Below are 6,000 nucleotides of genomic sequence, written 5' to 3'. Positions count from 1 at the left end.
TCTTGGCAAGGTTCCTTTTTGGAAAGGTTGATTGTAGAAAAGGAGGATGGGATGGCAGGAGCACGGAGGTTTAAATAATATTTCATTTTATAATCCAGAAAAACAGTGTAATTGTCCCCATGATATCAGCAGTAGGAAGAATCCAAATGAGTTTGATTTGAATGCACATCATTGAGTCTACAAAGAGCACACTGACATCAAGTAATAAATTGTCCCAGATTATTTCTTTATTATTGAGAAATCAAAATTCCAGTTCTGTTACATTCGTTTTTTTTAATTGTCCTGGATCTTGTGCAAAATGGATAAGAGAAGATGAAGGAACTATATTAAGTGCATCAAGGTACTTCCTGTGTGACAGTAACATGGATGGTCTGTTCCACTCAGCAAAATTCTCAGAAGGAAAACTGAAATTACCTATCTTTAAATCTCATTTTTTGTGAATTTACTAGATGTCTCTAAATAAGTAGTTTATAATGCAAACAACTTAAAGTTAAAAAGTTGACCCTACTTAAATATTGGGAGAGGATAAATAACATGACTACCATAAATTTCCTGAGGACTTGGCCAAATTCTGCCTGCACTTTCAGCCTAACCTGCAGGGGGCAATAGCTTGACACGAATGACAACAAAGGAGGAAGAGCTATTAGTCTTGGATTTCTATGACCCTGGAATGTTGTGTAGGTTGGAAAGAGTGCTTAATTAATGTATATTGAAACAAAAGATAAGGTAAATTGTTTGATTTGTCTTCAAGCTATATTTTTAAACTAATCTAATTCATAACTGCCGGGGGGTTTTTTCTTAAAGAGATTATCAAAGTTTCACTAGCTGAATTCAGCTATCTCAAGAATTATCCTAAACACTAATTGTTTACTATGAAATATGTAATTTATGTTCTCAAAAAAGGGAGCAAAATCAAAATGAACACAGTTTTCAATGTGCAGATAGGTGACAAAATTAGAGGAAATGTGGACTATTTAGATATATATAATGAAAGAATGTCACATATATAGATAATAAACTCTCCATACTCCTTTTTTAATCTTCAAATTACAATGGGGTGGGGGACATCACACTATTGTTTGCAATATATGTTCTTTCCAGATAGAAAACATTAATTTTGAAAACTGGTTTATATTTAAATATCATGATGGACACTTAATAAGTGATCTCTTTTATTAGCATAATTTTCATTACAGATAGGAATTGAATTTATTGGCTATTGATAATCTACAATCTCCCTCCCCTGTCCCATAGCTCCACTCCTTCCCCAATCCCTATACCTCCCCCATCAGCTGATCAGGAGACTGGAAACAGACCAAAAAAGGGTTTGGCTGGAGAGAATGATTGGAGAATTAAAAAAGAAAACTCTCCCCATCTCCTCACTGCAATCACACTTAACATTCATTATGTCAATTTTCAATAATGCAAAATGTCTTGCCCAAGAGGCATCCTGATTTCAAGAAGTCAAAAGGGTACCTGGCATTAAACAACCTCGAGTCAATCCTGGTGGGATTAACTGGGGGCTGAGTTTCTATAAACTGCACATGCTATGGATCTACTTTGATCACAGTAAGGAAAAAAATGATAATAGATTTTTTTTTTTAAGAATAGCTGCACAGGAATGTTCCGTTCTTTTATATAGCAGAGTTTAATCTTGATAAAAACCTTTTAAACCATCCTTTCCCCTCCACTATGGTAAAGATATGGTATCTATTTTTGCTTTTCTTTAAGGAAAGAAGATGGGAATTGCTTATACCAAGAAAGAAAATTTTATTCTCCAACACCCCCCCTCCCATTCTACTAAACCGTTTTAGTCGACATATGTTTGTTATCAGAGAGAGGTGCTGTGAACACACAGCCATTTTCTTAGCAGCTTTTTGACTGTATGTTACCATAGTCCCACAAGGCATTGGTCCTTTCCCATTGGGAAGTCATGAATAAGAGACTATGAAGCTTGCACGTCAGATCTTCCTCAATTAATCCACCATTAGCATGTTTGGGATCCACTACTGGATGGTTAACAGCAGCTTTTGTAACTGTATGCCGACCATACCCAATTATGCTCTGCTAAAAATGAACTCTTTGCAGACCAACCCTCTCGGGCTGTCAGTGTTTTCCGTTTTCCTATTTTAACGTTTGTGTATAGTGGCAGGCGACAGATGGTGTAGATCAGATCGATTTGATTGCATTAGATGATTTTTTTTCCTTTCCCTACTCCTTTCTGGAAGCTCGCATCAGCTGAAGGCTATCGCCTGGGACTCCTTGGAAGCATGAGCAAGCCGCCACCACGCGAAGGCACTGGGGCACAGCCAGCGTGAGGCACCGAGGTCCCTTCCCAGGGCTTGTTAACACTGTAACCCGGCACTCCGAAGGAAGCAGCTCCACTGCCCAGAGCCTATCTCACCGCTCATCAGATGACTCTGGCTTCTACATACGGTTGGAGTCCCGCTTGAAACCTGGATTTAGAGGGTAAGCACTTCAATCGAGATGGATTTGTGACAGTTACTTTGCTGTACCGCAAGACAAATCTCAGCAAACGTAAAGGATGTAGGATGTGTGAAAGAGGGAGACTATGTTTACATCGATAAATGTGTTTCTTTTTGTCTGAGAAGGAGAGTATTATTCAGTAAGGATGTGTATAGTGTTTTTCCATTGATTGTAAGAGTCGACTACCATCCTCCTCCCGATTTTTTCCCTCTCCTTGGTGTTTCCCCCTTTCTACTTGAGAGGGAAGGAGAGAGGAAGAGGGAGGGAGGCAAGGGGGAGGGGGAGAGAGAGAGAGAGAGAGAAGCATTTCTGCTTTAGCTTAATTGGCTTATTTCCTCAAACCGATTGCTTTGTCGCGTTTCTTTATGTATATTTGGTTGCAAATTACCAAGCATTTAACTGGGATGGGTATTGGAGTGTGGGGGACAGGGTGGGAAAGTAGTGGGGACTGGCAGTCAGTCGCGGTGGCCTTGGGAGATCAAAAGGTGCTGAAAACCCCCGCCCGCAAAACACACCTCTAGTTATTGGGGAGCTAGAGAAATGTAGATTCTAATAAACATGGCTTGCAGGAGTCGATGAACAAAGGTACTTAATGCGGACCTAAGCCTCCGTTGCTATTGCTCCGCTAGCGGTATCTAAATATTCAAAAGCAAAGTGTAAGTTGATCAACAAACGCCCTGATGGTATTGGGCTTTTTCCCTTTTCTGTTTTTGTGTGGAGGGTGGAGAAGGGAGGAGGGTGGATGGGTGGGGGAAATCCGACAGCTTAAGGAGGTTTGAATTGAATATGCACCCAGCGGCAGTGGTCTCGTAGGAAATGGTGTTCTCGTAAGTCAGGCTGCCCCGCTGAAGCACGAGAGAGCTTTGGTTAGAGCTCAGAGCGTCAGTTCTGCTGCGAGTGCTGCCGGCAGTCGGCCCGGGCTGAGCTGTCCACTCATCCAGGTGCTGAAGCTGGTGGAACATTTGGGTAGGTAGAGAAAGGGCTAGCACTGGTTACTTGGGTAAAAAGAAAACGTATCAACTACGTTGTTCTAGTTTCTTAAAGCGTGTGAGTCTGTGGGTCAGTGTGTGCATGTATTTTATTTCAATTGTAAGGAAGCAAAACTAAAGGAGATTACTCAGGAAGCACTGAAAATCTGTGTGGGTATTTATGCTGTGACTCTGATATGCCATGTATTGCTGTGTTTGTATGTATTATGTATATATGTGTGTTTGTGTGTGTGTGTGTGTGGTGTATATATGTCTTAATAATCCTTTTTAATTCAAAAGGAATGCTCCATTTACTAAATCAAAATCTATCTGGATAATGTGCTTCTTGTTTTCCTTTTAATGTTAGTTGAGATTTAAATGGAAGAGTTCAGGAGCAAATGTACACTTTGCTCATAGACTATTGCATTACTTTCCCTAAGGGCTTTTGTTTCTAGGAGTTCAAGCTGAAGAGAACCTGTCAGCTTTCTCTCTCTCTCTCTCTCTCTCTGTGTGTGTGTGTGTGTGTGTGTTTGGTTGTAGCACCCCCAGAGAAAAGCTCCACTTTATAGCTATGTTAGGTAATGGCAGAAAATAGTGCTTATTTATTTGTTTAATTGGCATCTGTCTTTTTGTGAAAGGTGTACTTAAGAGTCATCTGAAAATATTGTAAAATAGGCTATTAACTAGTCAATGCTGCTTTTCTTTTGAGTTATTTTAGGCATCAGGTATTATATATTAAACAACTGTTCATAAAACCTAGAATTCATGTTGATTTTTCTATTTGTAACATGTCAGGAAAATGATGAGTTGGTGTGTCTGGAGAAGTAATATATTTAAAGAAAAAAAATTATAAGAGCAAGCACGAACTAAGTGCCTTAAATTGCAACCAGGTCAGTTAGATATGAGTTGTGGTAGTGGGAGAGATTCTGTTATATAATTACTCCTTGATGAAGAGCTATTTGCACTTACATAATTTAAGGAATCATAATGTCTATTGCCATGTTTCCATATCCCCTCCCTATTCCACTCACATGGATGTACTTCCATGTATTTGAGAGTAAAGGGAAAAGCAAATAGAGAACTTTCTAATGGAGCTACAACATGTCTTGGGTAGTGACGTTGCACTTGTCCATTTTATTTAGTGAACAATAAACCCTTATTATCAGAATATTCACTGCAGGGTCTTAAGACAAAGCTTTTCCAGTAAGAGCCATATTGATCATCAAAGAATCTCTCTCTAAAAGCCAAAATTACAGCCACTTTACAAATGAGTTTTTATTTTGTTTTTTTCCTCAAAATAATTTTTATGAAGACAGAGCTTCAAAGGCTTTTCTGTAGAGGTGTTCACAACAACTGCACAGCAATGCATTTACATTGTATATTAAAAAGGTGGGCTATGGAATTACACATTGTGGTACTACAAACCGATGCCTAAATCATATAAACTCTACCACCTTGTCAACTCAGTGAGTTCTGATACTATGGAAAATGAGTTTAATTATTTTGTGCTTTGCAGCTTTCTTTTCCCCTTTAAAAATCATTATGTTGTATAGCTGTAAGGCCTTCAAAGGAGAGATGCCTATTTTTGTAGATCTATAAGTATTAGATTTCAAGTAGTAAATTGAATGAGTGTTTATTTTCTGTGATCTTGGGCTTGAGAAAATGCATTTCCAAAACACACTGCTGAAAATTTCACCCATGCATGACCCTATCTTTATTTGAGCCTCACTTCTTCTTAAAGCCGTCTAGGCAAATACATTTGTAATATTTGTGTGCTTAACTATGCATGTCTCTTACAGGGCTCTCTCGCTGCCATGACACTCAATCAAAGCACCTAGAGTGGGCTGGCCGAGACCAGAGCGGGTGCCAAGCAGAACAAGTACAGAGGAAGGCACTGAGAGAGCACCAGGTAAACTAAAGGTTACTTGTCACGCCCACCCTGTGCCCAAAGAGCCTTCCCACATCCGCCTTCCTCCCTGAGAAGAGAGCACTCTTCTCCTTCTGTGTTAAGTGCTTGGTTTTGTGATTTGTCTTTCAGAACTGGAAATAAAGCAGCCATTTGGATTTGGGCAGGAAGCAGCAGAGCACAGCTTTGGATCCTTCTTTAGGGAAATCGAGTTATGGATTTATGGTCCCGGTCAAGCTCAGCCCAGCCCCAGCCAGGGGCGGGCTCAGCAGCAAGAGTTCTGGTGGCGGCGGCGGCGGCAGCAGCGGCGAGCAGTAGCAGCGGCAGCAGCAGCTTGGTCCTCTGACTCTCTTCGGTGACGGGTATTCTTGGGTGGATAATACGGATTACGTTGTTATTGCTTAAGAATACGCGTAGTCGAGGAGAGTACCAGCGGCAGGCGGGCAGCGGCCGCCCCTCCCAGCCCACCAGCTGGCCTCTAAACGCCTGTGGTTGCCAAGGTAGCACTTTTTTGATCTTTTCCTTTCCTCGTTGTTTTTCGCTCTGGGTCGCGTGTTCGTTGATTAGAAGGCACATCCCACCAGAAAGGCTCTGCGCGCCCTGCCTCCGGTGACTGGGGCTGTAGAATGGGTCCGCGCC

At 41.0% G+C, this 6,000-nt stretch overlaps 1 long non-coding RNA gene across 1 annotated transcript in view; it reads left to right on the top strand.

The window, feature by feature from the left end:
* The first annotated feature begins 2,270 nt into the window (after positions 1-2,270).
* Positions 2,271-6,000, top strand: part of LOC113914649 — a 91,560-nt gene continuing 87,830 nt past the window's right edge. The window contains exons 1-3 of the long non-coding RNA XR_003517499.1: positions 2,271-2,469; positions 5,255-5,364; positions 5,494-5,861. This is a non-coding gene — a long non-coding RNA (uncharacterized LOC113914649). The remainder of the gene's footprint in view (positions 2,470-5,254; positions 5,365-5,493; positions 5,862-6,000) is intronic.

This window comes from Zalophus californianus, chromosome 4 (genome assembly GCF_009762305.2).
Source record: "Zalophus californianus isolate mZalCal1 chromosome 4, mZalCal1.pri.v2, whole genome shotgun sequence".
Taxonomy (NCBI): Eukaryota; Metazoa; Chordata; class Mammalia; order Carnivora; family Otariidae; genus Zalophus; species Zalophus californianus.
This window is presented reverse-complemented; position numbering and strand designations above follow the sequence as displayed.